At 41.2% G+C, this 27,078-nt stretch overlaps 1 protein-coding gene across 11 annotated transcripts in view; it reads left to right on the top strand.

Moving 5' to 3' along the window:
• The window catches only part of FRMPD4 (FERM and PDZ domain containing 4), a 797,331-nt gene that overhangs the window by 441,333 nt on the left and 328,920 nt on the right, over positions 1–27,078 (top strand). The window lies entirely within an intron of this gene.

Below are 27,078 nucleotides of genomic sequence, written 5' to 3'. Positions count from 1 at the left end.
ATTTCTCTAGGAGGTGGGTCAAAAAGGATCTTGCTGTGATTTATGTCATAGAGCGTTCTGCCTATGTTTTCCTCTAAGAGTTTGATAGTGTCTGGCCTTACATTTAGGTCTTTAATCCATTTTGAGTTTATTTTTGTGTACGGTGTTTGGGAGTGTTCTAATTTCATTCTTTTACATGTAGCTGTCCAGTTTTCCCAGCACCACTTATTGAAGAGGCTGTCTTTTCTCCATTGTATATTCTTGCCTCCTTTATCAAAGATAAGGTGACCATATGTGTGTGGGTTTCTCTCTGGGCTTTCTATCCTGTTCCATTGATCTATGTTTCTGTTTCTGTGCCAGTACCACACTGTCTTGATTACTCTAGCTTTGTAGTATAGTCTGAAGTCAGGGAGCCTGATTCCTCCAGCTCCGTTTTTCTTTCTCAAGATTGCTTTGGCTATTCGGGGTCTTTTGTGTTTCCACACAAATTTTGAAATTTTTTGTTCTAGTCTGTGAAAAACGCCAGTGGTAGTTTGATAGGGATTGCATTGAATCTGTAGATTGCTTTGGGTAGTATAGTCATTTTCACAATGTTGATTCTTCCAATCCAAGAACATGGTATATCTCTCCATAAGCATCTCTTAACTCTAAGCATTTGTTACCTCAAGCAAGACTTTGAGGTAATAAATGTGTCAAGCAACATATGTTTTAGAGAACACGTTTTTATAAAATGAGACCTGTTGACCACTTATAATACGTCTAAGAGTTTCCATAGCAGGGCATATCTGGACAAAGGAGTGAATTGTACAGTTTATAAATCATAAACTTAGTGGATAGAAGTATACATTTGTATTAATTATGGCAGTATTACCTGATCTCTGTCCTCATGAGGCTTACAATCTAGTTGGGGGAGTCTGGTGATAAGCAGAGGATGGGATAAGTCCAGATGTGGTTAATGCTGTAAACAAGCACTAAGCAGCCCCTAAGCAGCAATGGAGCTGCTAGGCTGGCCTTCTACACTTGCATAAATTTATTTATTTTTATTTTTGGCTGCGTTGGGTTTTTGTTGCTGTGCGTGGACTTTCTCTAGTTGCGGCAAGCAGGGGCTGCTCTTCGTTGTGGTGTGCGGGCTTCTCACTGTGGTGGCTTCTCTTGCTGCAGAGCATGGGCTCTAGGTGCGCAGGCTTCAGCAGTTGTGGTATGTGGACTTCAGTAGTTGTGGCTTGCGGGGTCTAGAGCGCAGGCTCAGTAGTTGTGGTGCACCGGCTTAGTTGCTCCATGGAATGTGGGATCTTCCCAGACCAGGGCTCGAACCCGTGTCCCCTGCATTGGCAGGCGGATTCTTAACTACTGCGCCACCAGGGAGGTCCCTACACTTGCATAAATTCATCTGTATGCAAACAGTGAGCCCACATTGATCAGGCAATTCACCTTGGTTCCCTTGCCTCTCTCTAAGTTGTAGCAGATGATGTGCAGAGTGGGTCCCTTAGTAGATGCGGGGCACACAGTGGAATTGTGTCACAGCTTGGAAACACCAATTGTAGCAAAATCCCACCTTAGAACTGCTAGCACACCTGCCTGTCTATATCCCTTCCAAGGGAGATTCTCTTCATGCTGCTAGCCTGAAGTGAGTGTAAGCAGGTCTTCTCTAGGGAGGGAGGGAGACTTTCTGATCCTTTACTGTCTCGGAGCGCAGGGGAGATGAGGACGAGGGAGCTCTCTGTTTACTCTCCTGGTCAGGAAACAAGGCTGTGACTCAGGGCTATGCAATCTCTAGCTTCCCAGGATGCTTGCTATCCCAACATCTGTGGACGAAGCTCTTAGTGCCCTTGACCCAGAAGACAAGCAGAAACCCATGAATTATCTCCCCACATTGAAATGAGGTGATGCGACATAAAGTGACCGACGGGTGTCGGGACTGGGAGCACGTCAGAGATGCTACACGAAGCAAGCAAACAGTAGGAGTAACTGAGGAAGGGCATTTCAAGCGAGGACAGCATGAGGTGGGCGAAGGTGTTCGGTGTGTTCAGGGGACTTTCAGAACAGCCTGGCAGGGCCTTGTGGGCAGGCACGAAGGTGGTGGGGCAAGTTTGGGAGGTACAGGACCCAGGTCGTTCAGGGCCCTGTAGGCAGTGATTTGAGTTGGGAGTTCAACAGAGGTGTGATGGGAAGCCTGCACCTGTGTATAAGCCTGTAAGGGACCTTCTGTATTTTCCAATTACAACTTTTGACCGTGCAGCTGGTTAATCAGTCAGTATAGTTCATCACAGCAGAATCAGGCCAGAAAAATATCAGAGTGCCTTGTATGTAGTGGCGTGAGTATTGCTTCACGAAACTTTAGTTTTCATATTTTGTTAATAGTAAGTTGCACATCTTTGTGTGTTTTGACATCTCAAATCAAGGTGGGTCTCAGAATCAATGGCATCTAAGATTTGATGAAATATTGTAAAAATGTTTTATATATACATGTCTGAAGTGGGTTCCTAGGCAATATTTATTTTTAACTGTGAGTCACCGTCAGTATTTTACCAGAGCCCTAGTCCACGGTAGCAAGTTTAGGGCAGCCTGGGGGTTAGAATACTAAGCAGAATTGGGTGCCCGCATTCTGAGTGGGATGATTCGGAGGAGGTAGCAGTAGCCTTGGCTCTAGAAGCAAATACCATTGTCACCTGGGCCAACTCTGGCAGAAGCGTGTGCTCAAGCCAGCAGACTCCGGCACTGAGAACCAAATGTAACAGGTTGGGGAGGGTGCCCAGGGGATAGAGGGAGCCTGGAGCTGGCAAGGCTTGGGGCTGTTCGTAGTACTGTGTCCAGGTTGGCAAACCAACAGGAGTAAAGACTCAGCCTTTAGTGGCTCATGGATAGTAGGATGGTTACCAAGATGAGGTCTGTGGTAGAGAGAACCAGACCCGAGCCCCCTTGGAAAGCATGGGACAGCCAGGCTGTGACGCTGTGGAGCCAGCCTCTGGAGGAGGAGGCTGCTCTTGACTCATGTCACTTCTTTGACCTCCTCTCAACCAGACCCAACATGTGGCTTGCTCACTGCTTCCTCTTCATGCTGGAGTCATTTTTAAAAAAAATTTTATTGAAGTATAGTTGATTTACAGTGTTGTGTTAATTTCTGCTGTACAGCAAAGTGACCCAGTTATACACATATATATTCTTCATATTCTTTTCCATTCTGGCTTATCACACGATATTGACTGTAGTTCCCTGTGCTCTACAGTAGGCCCTTGTTGTTTATCCATCCTATATGTAATAGTTTGCATCTGCTAATCCCAAACTCCCAATCCTTCCCTCCACCCCTTCCTTGGCAATCACAAGTCTGTTCTCTATGTCTTTGAGTCTGCTTTTGTTTCATAGATATGTTCATTTGTGTCATATTTTAGATTCCACATGGAAGTGATATCATAGGGTATTTGTCTTTCTCTTTCTGACTTACTTTGCTTAGTATGATAATCTGCAGGTCCATCCATGTTGCTACAGATGGCATTATTTCATTCCTTTTTTATGGCTGAGTAACATTCCATTGTGTATATGTACCACATCTTCTTTATCCATTCGTGCGTTGATGGACATTTCGGTTGTTTCCATGTCTTGGCTATTGTAAATAATGCTTCTTTGAACATAGGGGTACAGGTATCTTTTCGAATTATAGTTTTGTCCAAGTATATGCCCAGGAGACGTTAGAGTCTTAATTGCCTCTTCAGAGGGGTTACTTTTGGGGAATAATATGCTCAGGGAGAGATCCCACCTGACCCTGCTTTAGGAGTCTAAGGTTTGGGAACTGGGCCTCTGCAACTAAATGGAAGCAATTTAAGGCCTTTCTAGCAACAAGGGCAACTGGAGTCCCACGGTGTTGGGTTGGGCTTACGTAAACTCCAACTGTATACATCTGAGTTCAGATCCTTTAAGAGCAAGGCTGAGCCTCTGGGAGAGATGAGTTGGTTAAGGAAGAGGAAGGATGCATTTGTTGGAATCCTGGTGTAGCTTCCATCATCTCATGTCTTGAGAGATGGAAATAACTGATGGGCATGCAAATGGCCACAGGTGGGTTGAGCCAACAAAGAGAAGAAAGAATCTGCATGTCTTGCCTTTGGAGTAAAGCCCTGTGCTGCTTTCCTCTCCAAGTTGTCCCAGGCAAAATCCTACCTTCATTTCTCCAAAGTAGACAGGAAGAGACAACAAAGATCTATCTTTCACTTTTGAGGCTGGGCAGGAGCCTCGCTTTCACTAACTTTATCTTTGCCACCTGATAATGTGTAGTTCAAGCTGTGTAACCTTTCCCCAAGCAACTGGATTTAGTCATAACATATTCTTTCCCAACACGTACTTTAAAATACGCCCTTTATTAATTGTCAGATTATGTCTAAAATTAATCAAGTCGTTGAAGGCTGTCCAGGACCAGTAAATTAGCATGTGATAATTTGCTCTTCACCTAATTCTTCATTCAAACCATAGCTTCTGCCCTAATTTAAGGTGTGCCTCACAACATGAAAAAGGCATTTCCTGAGCTTGACAAAATGACACATTTTGCTTGTTTATTAATTGTTCTCAAGGAAAACAGTTAAAATTTTGAGCATAATTTTAGTGCATTATGAAGAGAAATTGCCACTTAACTAAAAGCAGTTTGAAAATAAACATGTCACAGTGAGATTTTCCTAATTTTCTTGTTATTTTGGCTTGTCAATAATAAATTGAGTGCTTTATGTTCTCAAATAGTAAGTTCCCAGATTATTTTACTTCTCTTTTTACTGATCTGAGTCTATGTTTATAAAAAGATAGGTTGATGCATGCAAATTAATCGCCTTCTCCTTACTCAATACATTTAGAAAGCAATTTCTATTACTAATATTTTTTCTAATTAAGATAATGGATATGGACTTTTTTTCATAATATACTTTTACCAAGCACAAGCTGATGTTTTATGATCTTATAACATTTCATGACAAGGAAAGTTCTACAGATTCAATAAAATTCTGTGAGGACAGGAAACAGTTTTGTTTGATGCTTTGTTAAAGCTATAAGCGCTTTAATGTAAGCTCCATTGGGTTGCTTTTTATTTCTATGATGTTTCCCTCACCCAAAACACAAGTTAAAATATGCTAGAAGAGTGACTTTTTTTTTTTAATTAATTTATTTAATATATTTATTTTTGGCTGCGTTGGGTCTTCGTTGCTGTGCGCGGGCTTTCTCTAGTTGCGGTGAGCGGGGCTACTCTTTGCTGCTGTGCGCGGGCTTCTCATCGCGGTGGCTTCTCTTGTTGCGGAGCACGGACTCTAGGCATGCGGGCTACAGTAGTTGTGGCTCACAGGCTCTAGAGCACAGGCTCAATAGTTGTGGGGCATGGGCTCAGTAGTTGTGGCACATGGGCTCAGTAGTTGTGGCACAGGGGCTCAGTAGTTGTGGTTCGCGGGCTCTAGAGCGCAGGCTCAGTAGTTGTGGTGCACGGGCTCAGTAGTTGTAGCTCGCGGGCTCAGTAGTTGTGGCTCGTGGGCTCTAGAGCGCAGGCTCAGTAGTTGTGGCGCACGGGCTTAGTTGGTCCGCAGCATGTGGGAACTTCCTGGACCAGGGCTCGAACCCGTGTCCCCTGCACTGGCAGGCGGATTCTTAACCACTGTGCCACCAGGAAAGCCTGAGGAAAGTATTTTAAATTAATCCAACCTGTTTTCCTTTTTCTATTCTGGAAAAATACTATTTGTTGTAATGTATTATGTAACAGTTTCATATACTATTTTGTATTTTTTTAATCAAATGTTGTTGAATGAATACTGAAGATGTAGTGTGAATTTTCTAATTCTTGGGGATTGAAAGCTGTCTGCACTGATTCATTCAATCTCACTTATAAGCAGTTTTCCCTCAGAACGGAATGGTAGCAGCGGCCATGTTGCACACAAAGCCAAAAATATTTGCTACGTGGCCTTTTACAGGAATTGGGATCCAGACGCATTATTAGAGTTACTTGGGTACTTAATTGGATTCATGGGAAGTGGTCATATTATTGAAAGTTTGGCATTACAGCTCTGGAATTGTAGCAGTTCCAATGGCTGCACTGCAGGCCTGATGGCCTTTGTCCCAACTACTGAACTCTGCTATATCACCAGAGCAGCCATAGATAACATGTGAACAAACAGATATGGCTGTGTCCAATAAAACATGTTACACAACTGGCTTTGGGCTGGGTTTGGCCCAGCAGTTGTTCGCCAACCTCTTTAAACCCTTGTTATTCAAAGAAGGAGGACCCCCGCGTACTAGGAACAGGAGCGCTCCCTGGAGTTCTTTAGAGAGGCAGAATCTCAGGTCCCACATCAGACCTACTGAATCAGAGTCTACATTTTAACAGCATGCCCAGGAGATTCCTGTGCTCTGTCTCATTGCAGGAGCGCTGGCCTGCGCTGCTCTTCCAAGAGGGGAAACAAGTAGCTCCTAGGAAGCTCTGAAATGAGCAGGTATTTTGACTGGCTTACTTCTAGGCTGAGGGGTAGTGGCAAGCTGTTTCCCTGTGGACTTCTCCATGCTCGGATATGGAGACCTTTATCTGGGGCACCAGCAACTGCCACTTTCTGCCCTAGATCTTCTCAGATGGTTTATTCCATTTCCTTAGGGAAAAATCTCCCCGTTTCTTGTCCTGGAAAAATAATGACTCTGGGCACTTCTACGGGGGGGGGGAGTAGGTTGGGTGAATTATTTCATGTAGAGATGTTTAAACTATTCCTTGTATGTTCTGTCCAGGGCCTGTGCCACCCAATTCTGTACCTGGCATTTCCGAGTCCCAAACTTTGCCGTTTTTTCCAGTCACATCAATTTCCCCCTCCATTCTAGATCCCTCTGACTGTACCTGAGCTTCCCAGCCTCTGTGCTGAGACTCAGTGGTGGGCTGCAGATGGACCACTACAGGGCTTCTCAGCCTCGGCACTATTAGCATTTGAGGACAGATTGTTCTTTGTCATGGGGGCAGTCCTGCAGATTATAAGGTGTTGAGTGGCATCCCTGGCCTCCCCTCTTTCAGAGCTAATAATCCCCGCTTCCTTCCCCCTTTAGTTGTGATGGTCAAAAATATCGCCAGGCATTGCTAATAGTGCTTTGAGGGGCAAAATTGCCCTGGGCTGAGAACCACTGAGTCACAGGAAGGCTGAGAAATCAATGCCTGCCTGGCGATTTTAGGGCACCTAAAGGCCCAGGACTTTGGCCTTTAGCCTTGAGTTTATCCAGTAAGGTAATGTTATTTTCCATGTGAGTCATGAAATGAAAAGTTTGGAAAGCACAGTAAAAGCCACAGCATCCCTACCCTGCTTTTCCAGGCCCTGCCTCTCCCTCAGCCCTTCATCCTCTGCACACTTGCCCTCTCTTAGCTGCCGATCCATCCTCTTTCCTGTTCTTTCCGTTAGAACCAGATCTTAGTCCTTTTTCTCATCTATATTCACTTTAAATAATCTCAAGTGGGAGGAGAGATAAATATATATTGTCTGCCTGGCATTCCAAACTGAAATGTCCTTCATAATGTCCTCTATATATTGCGGATTAGGAAACAAAATGACTTTCCTAGTTTAGGAACCTTCTTTCAAATTAGAATGTGGCTATTGCTTAGTTTTCATTATGTAGTCCATGGTATACTTCGAAAAGTCATCACCAAATAACTTCATTTCTGTAGCTGGTTGCCCTCACTGGCTCATCACAAGTCGGCTGGTACTGTGACTGTCCTTTGTGAGGAAGAGGGCTGGCATTTGCTGAGTTTTGTGAGTAATGGTGGCCTCTGAAAATCTTCCCAGTCTGATCAAACCAAATTCATTTACTCCTATAAGAAAGTCACTTTATATTATGCCATGATTAAAATATTAAGTTTTCAAATCTTGAACTCTATTTTCCATTTGCTTATTTCCTGCATGCTGTATGCAGTATACAAATTTGCAGTTGATTCAATTGACTGTAATAAAGGTTGCCAGAGGGAGTAAGTCTGGGTCAGCTGGAGAATCAACTCTGTGATCTACCTCCTGAGATGAAAGTAATGTAGAGGATCTGATTTACAGTTTCATTTGGATATTTCATCATTTTCTGGAGAGAAAAAGGTTACATCTAGACCAGTGTTCTTACTGTACGTTCCGCACCTTTGTGAATATTGTAGATTGATTACAAAATTAGTTCCGTTTCTCCATCTTTGCCTTTGTCGATGTTGGTTGTACTGGGACTTTTCAGCTCCTCCCATCAATAGGTTGACACCTATTTCTGTTCCCCTTAAATCTGGGGTAGGCTTGTGCCTTGCTTTGGCCAGTGAAATTCAGGTGCAGTGATGATGCACCTGTCTGAGCCCAGTATGCTTAAGAGGCCTTGCACACTTCTTTTCTCTTTGTCTTAGAGCACTGCCCAGCTCCCATGAGAACAAGCCAGGGCTGCACTGCTGGGAGATGATAGGCCACAAGTGATAGACAAGAGCCGTCCCAGTTGAGGCCACCTTAGGTCACCAGTCCTAGCCAACCCAATTTGACTGCAGATGCTTGAGTGAGCTCAGCTGATACCAGAAGAACTGCCCAGCTGGGCCCAGTCCAATTGCCAACCTGCAGAGTTGTGAGCTAAGTAAAGAGATGCAATACATAAGTTGTTGTTTTAAGCCACTCTATTTTAAGATGATTTGTTACACAGCAACAAAATAACTAGGATTGGAAAATGTTATCCCCTTTGGGTGGATGAGTTAGATAACGGTGTCCTTATTCTGGCACAGACCCTTATTTTTTATTTATTGAAGTATAGTTGGTTTACAAATGTTGTGTTAATTTCTGCTGTACAGCAAGTGATTCAATTATACATATACATACATTCTTTCCTATATTCTTTTCCATTATGGTTTATCACAGGATACTGTGCTCTACAGTAAGACCTTGTTGTTTATCCATTCTATATATACTAGTTTGCATACGCTAACCCCAACCTCCCACTCCATCCCTCCCCCATCACCCCCTCCACCTTGGCAGCCAGAAGCCAGTTCTCTATGTCTGCGAGTCTATTTCTCTTTCATAGATAAGTTCATTTGTGGCACAGACCTTTCCAGAGAGCACATCTTTGCTCTTTCTGTCGGGTGTCCTCACGCAAGGCTATAGCATTCACAGTTGGAAGTGGCGGCCATGAGATCTCAGCCAGGTTCTATCCTAGTCACAGCCATGTAGAAGCTTTGTGATCTCTAGGTGGGCACCTCATCTCTATAAGCCTCCGTATTGCTTTTCCAGGTTTGGATGTCTAAAAATATTCATGAACTACCCAGAAAATACTCACATGAGGCATTATTTTAAAATTTTTATTTTGCGGTACGCGGGCCTCTCACTGTTGTATCCTCTCCCGTTGCGGAGCACAGGCTCTAGACGCGCAGGCTTAGCGGCCATGGCTCATGGGCCCAGCCGCTCCGCATCATGTGGGATCTTCCCGGACCGGGGCACGAACCCGTGTCCCCTGCATCGGCAGGTGGACTCTCAACCACTGCACCACCAGGGAAGCCCTCACATGAGGCTTTTGTTTATAAAGGCAAAGTTTATGGTGCAGCAAGAGAAAGCGTATATGGGCAAGCATTGGAGTCTGAGAGCCATTCCAACAACTCAACTCTCCAGGGACCTTTTCCTGGAGACACAGGGCCAGGCTGAGTCATTGTCTTGAATCCCAAGATCTGTGTGAGGGACCCTGGCCTGAGGGGCGTTCAGGGTAGCTTTCAGTGCAGGGCACTCCTCAGTTCACTTGGTCCTAAATCCCACCAGGGTTGTCAAAGCAGTTAGGGTAGTTGCAAATCATCAGTAAAGAAACTGATGGGAGAGGGGAATTCTAACCATAAAAATATATATCATAAATCCCACTGCCCTTATCTTGGTCAAGAGTCAAAAAGCAGACATTCAGCATCCTCGGGGTTAAAAATAGAGCTTTTCCCCATCTGATTGTAAAGCAGTTCCATCTACACAGCCTCAGGTCCTTTATTTGTAAACTGGAGTTAATAATAAAGCTTTTCACAGCGCTGCTGCGAGGATTGCATGGCGTGATTCATGCAGAATAGTTACTACAAGCGCCTGGAACTTAGTAAACACTCAAGAATACATTCACTGTGATTAATTAAACGCACATTCAACTAGGAATCAAGAACTGAATTCAAGCAGTGTGACTTTGGACACAGCACCTCAGCTACCTGGGCCTCAGTTTCTTCTTATGAAATGAGGCAAGTCATAGGTTGGTCCCATCCTATGATTATATCATGAATACTTTCAATTGAACTGATGCCCCCAAGCGCAAGTAAGAGAACACTTTTATTATCCATAGTTCATACAGGTTAGCCGCTAGTAGGTAGAAAAGCTAGAAAAATGACTTTTTAAAAAATTCTTAATTCTGAGGGGATAGTGCATAATTGGGAGGATAATCTAGTGAGCTAGATAATTCAGAGTGCAGGCGAACTGAAGAAAGCTTGCAGTGTAGAAAACGCTGCTGAGAAGAGGCTTCAGAAACTCTTGGTATTGAAAGTCCGAGCGTCACAGAGAATAATCTTTTTAGGGTCAACTTGTTGGTGCTCCATTGTGGCCTATGAACCATTGGTGAACAGTGGATTTTCACCAGTGGTCAGTGGAATGCTGGAGATCTTTCCTTGGGATGTCACTTTCTAAACACCCATGAATATGTACAAGGAGAGTAAATGGGTACGTTAATTTCACCTCTGAAACAATCTATATATATGGATGGGACCAACCTATGACGCTCATTTCATATGAAGAAACTGAGGCCCAGGTAGCTGGGATGCTGTGTCCAAGGTCACACTGCTTCATATATATATATATATATATATATATATATATATATATATATATATATATATATATGAAAGACCTGAAAGGTTGGCATTTTGGTATTTAACATAAAACTTATTTTGGGAAAAAAAGTTTAAATTCTTTATGCTAAAATTTTATTTTCCTGGTTTTCAAAGCAGCCAATATATAGAAACATTAGCCTCATTAAATCTAAAGAAATAAGTGAGTTCATCACACGTGCGCATTGGGCACACAATAAATAGATGAAATGTGAATATTTGCTGGAAATAAGATTAAATGCAGAGCTTTTAAGGTCATTATAATATTTATATTGGAATTCATTTTCTTTTAGGAAACAAATAGATAAATTGTAATTTACTTATTTTACCCACACTTGGATTGCAACTAATCTTGAAACTTAGGATCTCGGGTTCGGGAGTTAATTGAGAATCCTGAAAGCCATTTTTTTTCTGGCTTTCTTTAAAAATAGAATTTTAAAATTGCTTAGCGACATAATTTAACATTTCTAATTTAAAAATGAAATCCACTAATAAGCACACTATATTTTTTATTCTTTCTTCTTGAGGGGTTTGCTCTTAAAATACTGCATCAGGAAGCAAGCTGCCCTTGCAATCTGAAAGCAACATATGGACAGAGTAAATATCATCCCGATTAAGCTTCCTATTTTATTTGGAATGCAGCATAGCCAGACATTTTAAATACCTGCAACTTGTCAGCCCTTAATTTGTGGTTTCCCATAGGACTGAGGCAGTCTAGTATACTTTTACTATATTTTTTCTCATCCTACAGATGTTTGCCATTTTTAACCATAATAAATGTACCAAAAGTTTTTAAAGCATTATATTTTCTACCCCATTTAAAGATAAACATCTGTTTGCTTTAAAATTGGAATAAAGTCTATGAATCATAGAAAAAGTGACACATTTTATGAGCCATATGCACGAGCTCTAGAAATGGGCTGATTTTCAAAAATTATTACGGACAGGCAATTATGTGCTTGAAATTTTGCAAGCACATATAATTCATTACCTACGCCACATTGAGAATTTGTTGAATTTAGAGTGTTTTTATAAGAAGGCAGCCACTAGGCCGTGTTTCTTTTTTGGATTCATAGTTACAGAGGCATGGCCAAGCTAAAAGGTAAGTGAAATTAGCCTATGTTTATGAAAAAGGAATTATGATCCTCAGCAAAGGTAGCTTTAGACGTAACAGTGCCAGCAAAACAAGTCCTTATTCCTTCAAGTTAAGCAGAAAGAGATGCGTCAAAGGATGCCATATAACCTGGGTGTATTTCCACTTGTCAGATTTAAAATCACAGCTACAAATGGGTAGAGTTATACCTTATAATTTATGCAAAATTGGGATTTACCTTTCGTGACCCTGTGTGGTCTGTGATGTCAAGCAGAGTAAATGTGTAAACATAACTTTTTCGACCACAGATTACAATCATGATTCTCCCTTTCAATGCTTTAACAAGCCATCTGACTGAAATGTGTTTGGGGGTGAAATTTAATTAAAACTGGGGAGTCTTTGGGACAGTCCACATAATTTACATAGAAGGCATGCAGGCACCTTGCTGGAAGAAACATTCAGGTATGTAACTTTTTATTGTTGTGGTAATCTTCAAATTGTTTTAGTTTAGGGTTGAAAACCATGATTATGTCCACTTTCAAGAACATATATGCATCAGTTATAGACGATGAACCAGGTGTCCCTTGGGTCCTTAGATAATGGGTAGTCTTTTCCAATGTGTGTAAGGTACAACCAAAATCTGTGGTTCTTCATTATCTTTTCCCTTTGAAAGATCCCTTTTCTATCCTGTGCGATCATATGCTTTTATCAGGAGATCCTGGAAAGCGTCCTTGCCTCTCTTGCCCTTTAAATCGCAAAATGTTACTGAAGTATCATTAGTATCTCCCTTACACTGGAAAGTAAGTTTGACAGTAAGCTTTATCCTCTATCTTTCATCTTATTTTCTTATTTCAGGGAGAGAACAAGTTCTGCATGAAACTGGTTTAGAAGTATGAATTAACTAGTGTCAACCTAGTTATTTGATTTGCGTGCAAATAGCATTGCCTCAAGCCTTCTGTCCTCTCCTCTCCCTACCCCTTCTCTCTCCTCCTGCCCCGCTCCTCCTCTTGTCAGGGCCAGACTTCTCTCTCTCTCTCTCTCTCTCTCTCTCTCTCTCTCTCTCTCTCTCTCTCTGGCGCCGGAAGTCATCTCCCCCTCAAGGATCTGCCTCAGTGGCTGAGATGTGCAGTGTTCCTCACACTGACAAAGCAGCGGGTCTGACGGTCAAGTGCAAAGGCAAGACTTGAATGCCCTGTACCCTCATTCTGAATGTGTACTTTTTATAAAAAGGCATACACTTTTGGGAAATGAGGCAAGTTTCTGCATCGTCTAAGTTATTAAGCCTTTTTCTCCTGCTCTGTTTAAATAGGTATGGTATTTGCAGAACTCTATACATTGATAAATAATCCAATTTTTATATAAGTAGGGTGCTAGAAGACGTGTTTTGGCCCTTGGGGTTATTACCTGACAGTTCTAATTCTTTCAGTTCAATTCAGCAAATATTTATTGTGCACCTGTATGCGCCAGCTGTGCTATGAGGTTGGATGATACAGCACCTGCTCCCAAGGAGCCCAGGGGAAAGACACACAATGACGGCTCTAGTACACCTCCTCCAATGACTAGTACTTACTTTCTAAAATGAATGTTTATATAAATGCCGGCTATTGTTTTGAGCCCTTGACATATTATTACCTCACTTAATCCTCTAAATAGCACTATAAAAATTAGTATCCCGTCTTAAGGATGATACAGTTGAGGTTAAATAACTTCTTGAAAGTCACACACTTCCAGGCCTGTTCACTTGTAACTTCAGCTCAAGGAGTTGTTGGGTTTACATTTTTGTGTGGCAGGCACTGCATTTGGACTCAGAGATCTGTATTAGTTTGTGCAACCTCCTTACCTTCTTGACTTTTTATGAAGCATTTTTGGTTTTCACTAATAGTTTCTTTTTTTTTTAATTTCTTTTTTATTTTTTATATAATTTTTAAAGGTTACACTCCATTTACAGTTATTACAAAATATTGGTTATGTTCCCCGTGTCGTACAGTACATCCTTGTAGCCTGTCTTATACCCAATAGTTTGTACCTCCCAATTCCCCACCCCTATATTGCCCCTCCCCCCACACAGTGGTAACCACTAGTTTGTTCTCTACATCTGCGAGACTGCTTCTTTATTGTTATATTTACTAGTTTGTTGTATTTTTTAGATTCCACATATGAGTGATATCATACATTATTTGTCTTTCTCTGACTTACTTCGCCCTCCAAGTCCATCCATGTTGCTGCAAATGGAAAAATTTCGTTCTTTTTTATGGCTGAGTAATATTCCATTGTTTAATAACACATCTTCTTTATGCATTCATCCGTTGATGGACACTAATAATTTCTTTTAAAATAATACATCACCTCTCCCCCATCACCAAGAATCTATTATGGGTCTCTTTCCCCTTAGACTGTGAATCTAGCCTCCCCTCATTTTCTGGGGTCATCTCTTTCCCCAACTCTCTTCTCCAAATTCCAGGTCAGTCAAACTTCAGTTTCTATTAGGAGAGTAATGCGTGGACTTGTTACCTTCTCTCGCAGAGCAGATTTTGCCTCTTCTTTCTCTTAACCTCTTCAGAGAATGAGCCTTGAAGCTGAGCTTTGCATAATCACAAGTTCTATTAAGGTATTTCCCAAACTAAGGAGAAGCTCACCCCTAAGGAGGACCTTGGCTAACCTCTTAGAGAAATTAGCTTCCAATACATTCACCTTTGACAAGGTCATTTTTTTTTCAGTCACCTCAATTGTAACTCTAATTTGCACAAATGCACTGACTGCATCTTTTCAAAGGAATTTGGATTCACTTTAGTATTTGTTCTCAGTGACTGAATCTGCCTGGTTGAGGTTCGAAATGCAAGGCCTTTGATCTTGGCCTATCATATTGTTTCCCTATGAGTGATCTAGTTTGAGGAAATGAATTTCTTCATCATCAAGATTTTCTTTTGTCATGAAGGAGAAAAATACGGCGGAGACCAAGATGAGTGGCCCATTTTAATCTCAGTTAAGAGATGATCTCCAAGTTCGAGGATTGATATAATAAGGCTTGCTTTCTTTACATCTTGTTTTAGCTCTCTCTAAGGTGGCCATGGCAAGGTTTAAAGTTTAGAGGCCACTCATAAGACGTGTACAATCTGTTTCTCTGTCCATTGTCAACTGGACAATTATTAGAGCTTTGTAAGTTCTCTGTGTCCAGAGCTGGCATAACTATGTGGAGACCTGACAGTCCACATTAGCAATGGCCTTGCCAAAGCCCAACCTGGTAGCCCTGAGCTGGGAGGATTATTTCTCTTTAGGTCACTCCTCTGGACATCATAAGGTATGGGACTCAGAGAGCTGAATGTTTCCTTTGCTGTCCTAGACACCCCTTACTGAGATGAGGAGGTGTTTTCTGAGTAGGGCGAGACAGATGCATCTTCTTTTAAATAGGAGCCTAGGGTGGTGCCTGGCACATGGCCGATTCATGGTTGGAGCCACATCTGTGGGCACCACAGACACTGTGCAGGGCACATCTCACACAGGAAAGCTGATCTGGGAAGAAAGGCCAAAAGGATCTTGCCTCATAACATCTCTATGGACTTTTAAGAACAACTATCTTTTGGATTTAGCTGAATAAACTAATCCCATGCTGAGCCTGAAGGGTGACACAGCTGGCCCAGGAAAACTGTCCAACTTCAAAATCAGGCCTTTCTCGTAGGCTGCATAGACAGGAAAAGGGGAATCAAAATGGTGAGCGTTGTAGTCGACGGCTCAGAGCTTTGAGGGGGAAGAGCAGGGGAGCAAATGGAGGACGGAAAGAACCTGGGAGCATAGCAGGTCTGGGGGTGGGCTTGGGTGTAGGGTTGGGTGCCGAGCTGGCAGGGCGTGAGCAGACCAAACGCTGAGCAATGGTGCGTCCTTGCGTGTGTTGGGGGCCGACGGGTAACAGAGAAAGCAGAGTTTCAGAGGTTAGGCTGTACAGAACAGACTGAAGGGGGGAAATTCGGAGACATTTTGACCAGTAAGGGAGCAATCATAGCAATTCAAACATAAATAACCAAAAATTATTATTATTAAATCTTGCAGTGTGCATTCCTTGGTTTATGATTAATGCTAAAATTGAAGATTTTTTTTGTAGGCAAGTATTCGTTAGGAGACGTTTCTGTTACGTTTATTTATTAGCTCAATATATTTTTCATTGTGAAAGTAAGGTAAAAAATTATCTTTACTGCCATTGTTCAAGGATATGGGGCTATTTAGAATTGCTAATTGAGGAACCAGGGAGAAATTGTATGTACCTGACTAGAAAAATGCAGTTAGGATTTATAAGGAATGCACACATATTCTAGCAGTATGTTGTGTGATATTTTTAAGTGTCCAGTTTACAAAATTTGTTTGGGATATGGGTTCAAGGTAATGAACTACACTGTTATGAACTATCTCGATTATGTAAGGAAGCTGTCAGGGGCTTCTTCTTTTCCAAGTCTGATAACCAAGTCTGCCTTTGAGCCTAATGAGAGCATAGATGCTGGGCAACTAATGATACAAAGAGGCCAGTCAGAGAGCGTCGTGAGGTCCCCTGTGCCTTTGTAGAATAAGCGTTGAGGAAAATTGGCCATTAGAAAAAAGGCAGTTAGGGAACTTCCTTGGCGGTCCAGTGGTTAAGACTCCACACTTCCAGTGCAGGGAGCACGGGTTCGATCCCTGGTCAGGGGAGTAAGATCCCACATGCCACAGGGCGCGGCCAAAAAACCCCAAACAAACAAAAAAGGCAGTTAGTGAGAATTGTTCTTTGTATGGTTTTATTGCTTTACTGTTAATTACCGATGTCAGGCCCTCCTTCCTGATGAAAATTTCACTCAGCATTTGGTTTGATTTGACTTAGAAACATAAAGAAAAAAAGGTAGGTATGCTCATGTGCAGAACTGTGTCTAGTCATAGACATGTGTCCTGGACAGCACATAGTCCTCTGGAAAAGGAAGGTGAAAAGCAGCTTTAAAGGGAGGTTATTATATCATCTGTATGAACTTGCCTGTGACCAAAAAAAAAAATGCACCTGTATTATTCAATCAGCTATCCACTCACTCAATAAACGTCTATAGCGCGCCCATTGTGGGCACTGACCTTAACACCTACTCTGTACCGATCAGTGTGTTTCGTATAATACAAATACAAAGATGAATAAAGCTGTCTCTTATCTGGAAGAATTCACACACTATGGGGAGATACAGACTTGATTTTAAAAACTACAAATTCATAAGTGTTAGAAATGGATATGCAGTATTTTAGAAACTCAGGCATGGTTGCTTAATCTTACCCAAGTAAGAGAAGCATTAGAAGGGAAGACCCAGGGCTTCCCTGGTGGCGCAGTGGTTAAGAATCCCCCTGCCAATGCAGGGGACGCAGGTTTGAGTCCTGGTCCAGGAAGATCCCACATGCCGTGGAGCAGCTAAGCCTGTGCGCCACGACTACTGAAGCCTGCGTGCCTAGAGCCCGTGAGCCACCACTACTGAGCTCACGTGCCACAACTACTGAAGCCCACGCACCTAGAGCCCGTGCTCTACAACAAGAGAAGCCACCGCAATGAGAAGTCCCCACTCGCCGCAACTAGAGGAAGCTTGCACACAGCATTGAAGACCCAATGCAGCGAAAAATAAATAAAATAAATAAATTAAAAAAAGAAGAAGGGAAGACACAGCTGTGCGAGGTAGACTACCTTGATGACTTTTGCCAGGCACCTGGTGCAGTATTTAAGGCTTAAGACTCTCAGGTAGCATCGTTGTTGCCTTTTTACAAATAAGGAGAGGCTTCCAGAGGTGAAGCAGCTTGTAGCAGAGCCAACGCATCCCCAGGAGTAGAGCAGGATTTCCAGCTCAGCCCACTGCAATCTGCAGCCCATCTTGCCCACTGCTCCATGTTGGATCTTGAAGAGTAAGAGGGAGGTCAGCAGTTGGCAAGAAGAAAAAAGGAAATTTCGACCTGAGAACAGAGCGTGTAGAAAGGCCCGTAAATGTCACAGAGTTGTTGAGTTGGGGCCAAAGCATTCTGGGGAAGGAGCAGCAGGAAGAAAGGAACTTAGGGTGGGTGCAAGGCCGGGCAGGGAAGCGACTATTTGTAAAGAATTCAGGGTTACAATCCAGACAGGAGAAGCAAGAGAACGGCAGAGAGAAGGCTGAACATTCATCTGGGACCAGGAAATTGTTAGTTTATTTTAGAGAAGCTCTCTTCTAAGGGTTTTTTAAAAACTAATTATGATTTCAATCTAGACAAACGATTATTTTATTGAACCCTAAATCATGGTGTTTGAAAGTTCCAAGGCACTTTTTACATGTTTGAACGAGATTCACATCATTATTTATAGACACCAGACTTCTGTTGTATCGACCATAGTTTGCATGAGGTTTGTTTTCTGTTTCTTTCTTTCTTTCTTCTTGCCTTTTTGCCTCGGTATTTTCTATTACTCTCTCATCTTTGCTTTTTACAACTTTAACCCCACTGATGACATTCCCACGAATCCTGCTAACCTACATGAGACCTGTGTCTGTGTGAAGGTCTACAGTGTGCAAGCTCCTTAATTTCTGGCATATTTCATTCTCTCCACATTTCTAGGAACATATGACGTGAGAGATGAGCATAGCCTGACCAACTTCTGGCTGACACATTACAGTATCATTGCAAAAAGTTTAAGCAGGTTAACTTAGCAAACAAATTTGGGAAGCAATCAGGTTACTCAGTGGGAAATGGGACTTCCCTCCACCTGTTCTAAGAGTCAATTCCAATTTCCCTTAGCTGTTCTCCCTGATGGGCCGTGGCTCTCCACCACGTCCTGTCCAGTAATGGGCTTCCCATCACTGGTGCTCAGGGCCTGTGTGCTCAGGTTGCCAAGTATTGCTTAAGCTGATTGCAACCATGTTAAGCCCATGCGATGTGGATTGTATCGTAAGAGCTGTTAACCATCCCGTCAATGTCATGTTTGCCAATGAAAGCGAATACAGCATTTCAATACTCAGTACATTTTAGACACCCTTAATTATTTGCGTGCACATTTAGTTATGAGGAAAGTGGTCTATAGACCATTGTGAAAGAATAAAGAAGACAAAAAGGATTTCTATGACAGAGGGGAGAGGAAGAAAATCAGTCTAGGGACAGTGAATGTTGATTGAAATTTTTGTGGGAAACTGATAAGCTGTCTGGCCAAGAGGTCGAATTTTTCCTTTAGGCCAACTAGGGTTGGCCAACTAGGGTTGGCCAACTAGGGTTATCAGAAAACCATCTTGGTTCTTATAGTTTCTCTGGAAAACCTTGAGGTTTTGGCTGAGAAGCACACATGATTGATTGTCTCTTGATTTCAAGCTTATTTTATGCATTTAAGGGTTTTGATTTTCACATCGACATTGATTTTCAGTGGGTTCCAAACCTTCCTTGCTAGAGTCAGTTGCTCTACTTTTTAAAGATGTGCATCTGTGTAACTGGTATTCTACCTAAATGATCTGTTTCAATGAGGTGACTTCAATCCTGTCCTTTCCCGTTACTGCCCTAAAAGGTAATGGCATTTAAATCACATTAGGTGAGCTGACCAGCACTCGCTGTTGTCAGCATGCTGGCTTGAGGGCTGGGATCTCTTAACTGAACTCTTACCTCAGGAGAACTGCAAACTTCACTTTATGAAGTTCATGACTCCAGCCCTCAGCTTAGTTTAATTTTGTAGGGGTTTTTTTGCTTGTGTTTTGGTTTTGGTTTTCAAGTCAATTTATTTGTGAGATGACTGGGCTTGGAGACCGTGGTTTTCAGATTCTTTCAGCCTTAAATTCTCTGGCTAGGACTATCCTTTATGAAGTCTTCCCTCCCAAAGCAATTCCCCTTTGTCTTCAAGGCATGAAATAATTCCTCAGAATTGCATCGTTTTAAGAAGTGAATCTAAAATATTGATTAGAAAGTAACGATGCATAGAAGGGAAGCATACTGGAATATCACTCTGTGCTGAGCCATTGGTCTTTTTTCTTTATGACTGCATTAGTGATTCTACTAGAACCCAAACTGTGATTGCTCCCTAATGCCATGGGGACTTTTGCATCTTGATTACTGACTCAAAAGGAAAGGTCAAATTTGTTTTCCCAATTGTGTCATTGTCATTGTGATTAACATACACCACTTACTGAGTGTAGGTTACTTTTCAGGTACTCTGCTGTTTTACAAGACAGGCATTAGTGTCTTTACTTACAGTTAAAGAAACTGAGTCACAACACTCCCTAACACCATACACAAAAATAAACTCAAAATGGATTAAAGACCTAAATGTAAGGCCAGACACTATCAAACTCTTAGAGGAAAACATAGGCAGAACGCTCTATGACATAAATCACAGCAAGATCCTTTTTGACCCACCTCCTAGAGAAATGGAAATAAAAACAAAAATAAATGGGACCTAATGTGATTTAAAAGCTTTTGCACAGCAAAGGAAACCTTATAAACAAGACCAAAAGACAACCCTCAGAATGGGAGAAAATATTTGCAAATGAAGCAACTGACAAAGGATTTATCTCCAAAATTTACAAGCAGCTCATGCAGCTCAATAACAAAAAACCAGACAACCCAATCCAAAAATGGGCAGAAGACCTAAATAGACATTTCTCCAAAGAAGATATACAGATTGCCAACAAACACATGAAAGAATGCTCAACATCATTAGAGAAATGCAAATCAAAACTACAATGCGATATCATCTCACACCGGTCAGAATGGGCATCATCAAAAAAATCTACAAACAATAAATGCTGGAGAGGGTGTGGAGAAAAGGGAACCCTCTTGCACTGTTCGTGGGAATGTAAATTGATACAGCCACTATGGAGAACAGTATGGAGTTTCCTTAAAAAAACTAAAAGTGGAACTACCATACGAGCCAGCAATCCCATTACTGGGCATATACCCTGAGAAAGCTATAATTCAAAAAAGTCATGTACCACAATGTTCACTGCAGCTCTATTTACAATAGCCAGGACATGGAAGCAACCTAAGCGTCCATCGACAGATGAATGGATAAAGAAGATGTGGCACATATATACAATGGAATATTACTCAGCCATAAAAAGAAACGAAATTGAGTTATTTGTAGTGAGTTGGATGGACCTAGAGTCTGTCCTACAGAGTGAAGTAAGTCAGAAAGAGAAAAACAAATACCATATGCTAACACATATATATGGAATCTAAAAAAAAAAAAAAAAGGTCATGAAGCACCTAGGGGCAAGATGGGAATAAAGACGCAGACCTGCTAGAGAATGGACTTGAGGATACGGGGAGGGGGAAGGGTAAGCTGGGACAAAGTGAGACAGTGACATGGACATAAATACACTACCAAATGTAAAATAGATAGCTAGTGGGAAGCAGCCGCATAGCACAGGGAGATCAGCTCCGTGCTTTGTGACCACCTAGAGGGGTGGGATAGGGAGGGTGGGAGGGAGGGAGACACAAGAGGGAAGAGACATGGGAACATATGTATATGTATAACTGATTCACTTTGTTATAAAGCAGAAACTAACACACCATTGTAAAGCAATTATACTCCAATAAAGGTTAAAAAAAAATTTGACTATGTGACTGCTGGTGTAAAGAAAATTAGCTCTGATCCAAAGAAAGATACAATTGAATTTCTATGTCACACAATGTATGTAAAAATAAACTTTAAATGTATTAAAGTTCTAAATATGAAAGTAATAGTATTAGAAAAACAAAATAAGAAAAAGAAACTGAGTCACAGAGCTGTTCAGTGACGTGAGGTCACCCTTTTGGCAGGTGATAGATTCAAGATTTGAACTCTGTCAGACTCTAAACCTTGAGCTCTTAGTACTCTTAGTACACTTTTGCTGGTAGACTATTGTTATGACTCTTCCCCATAGTCCTATATTATTTTATATCTCCTAACACAGGCAGTGAACAATCCTTGATCCAAGTAACTTTTTAAAAAATGTCCTTTTTCAAATATTTTAAAGGCTCTTGGAATTAAAATTATATTTTAAAGGCTCTTGGAATTAAAATTCAAGAATTCCAGAAGCACCGTAATTAATCACAACTAGAAGCTCATATAGAATTGCTTTCTTTGTAGTCCTTTGGGGTAAATTAAAAAACATTAATTGGAAAGAAAATAATTTATTAACAAAATATTGACTTTTTTTAGAATTGATATTCAGTAGAATACAGTAGAATTCAGATTTATGAACCTGACCCGCAGATCTGTTGTGTTCCAGCAACTAACACAGGAGGATTGACTTCTAATCACTCATTCAACAAAGACTTGGGTTTTGACAGTGCCTATTTGGAACTAGGTATAGTACAAGGCACTGTAAAAGCAATAAAATAGCCTTTGTCTTCCCGGGTTCCACAATCTAAAAGAGGGAGACATATGAAAGCAAATAGATCAATTTCTATAGACAATTACTAGTACTTACTGTTTTTCTCAGTCAGGTGTTGTCCTGTACATGTATAATATGTCCCATTTGGTGTTCAAGCCCCTATAAATAAGATGCTGTTTTAATCCCCATTGTATATTTGAAGAAGAAATTGAGGCATGGGGAGATTACATGACTTGCCTAGGGTTACACAACTATTGGAAGAGAAGGAAATTCAAATCCAGGCAGCTTGACCCAGAATTAGCACCCTCAGTGGGGTCATTGGTGGCTGCGGTCAGGTCTAGCTGAGAGGCCTGATGGAGGAGAGGACATTGGAGTTTGGCTGTGATTGGCAGGTTCACACTTGCTCTCTAGACCCTGGGAGTGGGGCTGGGAAACTTACTCCAAACTGAGGAAATCTTTGGGAAAACAACAGAGGCAGGGAAGTACAAAGATGTTTGTGGAGCAGTGAAGGTTCAACCTGGTAGGAATGGCTTGTGTATGAAGTGATGCGCCTAAAAAGGGGTGAGGGTCAGCTTGTAGATGGCTGTGAAGGCCCAAGTGAGCAAACGAACTCAGTTTACTTAGTTGACATTTACATAGAATTAACCATGTGTCCACTTCACACATATTAATTCGTTTGTTCCTCAAAATGCGATTGTGTGTCATTATAGCCATTCCCACTTCACAGATTGGGAAACTAAGAATACAGAGATCAACCGGCCACCATCACACAGCTAGTAAGAGGTAGAGCTGGGATTCAAACTGAGGAAGTGTGGTTCCAGGGGCCAGGATTTTAACTACTGTGTAGCTGTAGATATTATTTGGAAGTGGAGTGATGTAGTCAGAGCTCAGGACCCATGAGTAAGGATCCCTGAAGAGGAGAAGAAGAAGAAAGACACGTGGCAGGGAAGGAGAGGCCAGCTGAGGTTACTGCCCTACTCCACATGAGAGGTGGTCAGCGTTCTAGTAGGACGGTAGCAGCGGGAAGGCTGGGAGGTGAGAGAGACTAACGAGATAGGGTTGGGTTGTGGAGGTTGGAGCTCTGAGTTCAGATTCTGATCTTGTCCTTTACTGGTTGCTGTGTGACCTTGGGGTGAGCCTCTGTGATGTGATCTTGTTTACAAAGGGGGGAAACACCGCAGAGTCAGGAGGAGTTAGTTCTATTTTGGCCTTCCTGATCACGAGGTATCAGTCGGCCATCCATCTGGCCGTGCCCGGCAGGTCCGTTGGTAATCTGGATCTGGAGCTCAGGAAAGAGGGAAGGGCTACAAATGGTCTCAGGAGTCACCACCAGGGATACGAGCGTTGAAATTGCGAAGGCGGGCGACTAGACGGGAGAGGAGGGCTGATGGAAGCCTACCTCCCTGCCCCTAAAAGCGGTCGGGATTGATAATGAGATTACTAGGAGCATGTTCCAATTTTCTAGAGCCCTCGTCCTATAGTTAATATCTTTTTTGATCGGTGAAGCTGTCGCTGCCCTCTCCTCACATCAGCATTTTTATCTGTGTACGATTCATCATGAGCTTGAGGCTGTGAGCGCTAATGACACTTCTTTATTGCTCTCTACATTTGCTATGTCCAGATAAAATCACTTCAGCAGCACGACCTCAACAGAAACCTCCTGTACTAAATCCATGCGCAAAACCTAAAAGCCTGTTTTCCATTCATTCTTGATGTCCCATAGTCCTTTTCTTTTCTATGGGGCATCATATGTTGCCAGTGAAGTTATGATCTTGTTATTTGGTGTTTCATTAATGCATTCATTGCCTTAATTTAATTTGCAATTCAAAATTGTAGTGTGCAGTTAAAGTTGGCTGGAGGAGCAATTGTCCAAAATGGTAAATTTCAGCAATGCCCTTTGAATTGTCTTCCGTGAGTGCCTTTTTGTTTTTGGCTCCAAAGGCCCTTAGTCCACATCTCCCGTGTCTACCTGGGCTGCCTGCTCTTGCCTTCAGGCTCATCTCAGCAGGCTGTGCCCTTCAAAGGAAACACAAACACAACCTCAAGAAGCGTGGCGAAAGCAACTGAGGTCCCTGCTGAAGGTCTGGAGGATATGGGTGTGTGTGGAATGTGGGCCCATTACTCTCACTGCAAAACTTCCCCCATTAAACTCTTACCCACATCCTACTCCTTTGGATATTATACTTACCTCTTCTTCTCCTCACTTGCATGCCCCATGTGCAGTCTTTGTCAAAACCAACACACCTTCCTTCTTGTTCATTATCATTAGTAGATGGGGGAGGAGGGATTGTAATGCTTTGTTCCTCTCATGCAGATATTAATTTCATCATGCTAATTATTGAAATAGAACTGAGCCACAGTCAATAAATCATGTACAATGGGTTGATAGCCCAATAACATTTGTTATTTGAGACGTTAGTGTTGCACCTCTAAGCATTTTCCCTCCAAATTCAGGGAGGCTGAGTAACTTTCCCAATAACACAGGCTCAGTTAGTGGTAGACCTGGGCTCCCCATCGAGAGCATCATGAGCTGTCAACCTGGGTTAGTGATGGTGAATACCTGGAGAATTCCGGAACCTTTGTAATTCCTCATGTTGCTGATTTTTGTTACTCCCTGCCCGTTTCCCAGTCGATAAGCCTACCTTTTATGATATGGATACGTGATTTGTGGCATATTGGGAGACTGGGAGGGATGGTAGCAAACTCTAATTTGTCACTAATTTAGCCAATTTTGTTCACTCCTGTTAATTCTGTACTTTATTGAACACTAAATCTACTCACATCTTATAAAAATTATTAATCTCTCTACCTCTTTAAACTATGACAATGTATGATGTGCTTAAGGCTTAGAAACTTGACAAAGAGCCCAAGAATTTTCTTTTTGCTTTGAATTTGTAAAAAGCATTAGTTAAGCCACTTTATGAACAAGAAATCTATGGAAACAGAAAAGGAAGCATCTCTAGTGTTCCTGTTAAGTTTCAGAATATGATTTTGCCTTTAAAATACGTTTTCCATGAGAATTTCATTAAAAAGTTTTTAATGTGTATTGTAAACATAATTGCTTAATAAAGATTAGTGCAGTTGACTTGAACTACTCAAAATTGTGCAGCCAGTTAGGGTAAAGCAAACCAGTAAGCAAAGATGTGGTATGTTGTGGGGATGGCCAGTGGATGGTTAATTGAAAGTTATAATTAATGAAATATCATTATGGTTCACTGTGAAATAATTAGAACGTGTTTCTTGGGAAGATAAATTTTGCTAGAAAAATATTTGGTTGCGTTGGAATTATGTAAATAAAGGACAAACAGTCAGAGCCCAGTCTGAAACTGTCATGTTTGGGGGTTGTTGCATCTTGACAAGGCTTGAGCCTGATGGGTTCACTGTCTCCCCCTCATTCCCGCTGAAACCTTGGCAAAATTATACAATTCCTTTGCTTAGATTTCCATATCTGTAAAACTGGCAAGACAATACCTCCTTCAGAGAATTGCTGTGTGGATTATTAATTCTACAGCAATTCTTCACTGCATACCTCTTGTAGATAGTCAGCTGCTTTCAGTGCCCCTTACAGATATTTTGCAGTCTGCCTCCTAGTTCTGGCAAAAATGGAGGGTGCATGTTTATTCTCTATCTACCTTATTGTTTTACCCCTTTATTTGTTGAGGGGGGGGTACTGATTCTTTGATATTTTTCTTACATTTGTATAGAGAATTTTTTTTTTTAGATCACAATTTTTATTAATTCTGATGATTGCTGTCATTATTTCCCTGAATACTATAATAAAAATATTCTTTTTTTAAAAAGGGTAATCTTAAATTTTAAAAGACCTTTCATTAATTCATACTACTAGAATTGGCATTTATAGATAGGATATGAAATTATATGAGATCTATTATCCAATATTCTGAGACAAGTAGTTAACATAAATAATATTTTTCAGGGTCGCAAAGTGGTTGTAGATTTTTTTTCATGTAATTAGTTGGGATAGCTGTGATAATATGATGGTTCAGCCTAGTGAGGCGTATTCTGTTTAATCATATAATCTGATCAAGGGAAAGCTGCTTTTTTTGGATTTGGAACCAGGAATGCAGGCTGGATAAATTTCATATTCCTGCTCCTGAAAATATGTCTTTCATATTTTATATGTTTAGTCTTTTCTATGGATGTCTGTTATAAGAATTCTGATAGTATTTACCATCTTTTAAAATCTACAGTTAAAAAAAAGTTAGGAAATTAGTAAAAAATTTTTACCCCAGGATTAGTTTAATTATACATATGAAAGTATAGGTGATTATTTTGGGGAAGAAATATAAATATATAGTAGGTAATAGAAAGTTAAATTCTTAATTCCTAATTATTTCATAGAAGTTTCAAAATTTTGAATATTTTACTTTGTAAACCAAGCTGCTATAAATTGATTTAAATTATTATTATTTAAATTGTTCAGGCAAGTGGAAATAGTTATTTTTAAAGTATATTATAATGAAATGTGGCTAGTATTATTTTGGGGTTTTTCCATTTATTTAAATGTTTTGTTGTATTATATGTACAGAAATTTCATAGTTACTGTAATTTTTCCAGCCATCATTATGTAATTTAAATTAATATTGTCAATTTTCGTTTGAAGCAGTATTTCATAAGCATATGTACATTTGACTGTTTGCTGCTGGGGTAATCTAATTTATGAACAGTTGTTTAGAGGGAACACTTGAAGTATTAAGGACAGGTTTTAGTAGATTAAATTCATTAGGCTGGTAACGTAAACTATTCCTTTATGGTCATTTAAAATGTTTAGAAACCTTTCCATTGCGTGAGCAGCAACTTATTTTAACCATGAACCAAGATGGAAAATGAAACTGTAGGTTTTACGTTGATGAGCG

Source organism: Globicephala melas, chromosome X (genome assembly GCF_963455315.2).
Source record: "Globicephala melas chromosome X, mGloMel1.2, whole genome shotgun sequence".
In the NCBI taxonomy this organism is placed as follows: domain Eukaryota; kingdom Metazoa; phylum Chordata; class Mammalia; order Artiodactyla; family Delphinidae; genus Globicephala; species Globicephala melas.
This window is presented reverse-complemented; position numbering and strand designations above follow the sequence as displayed.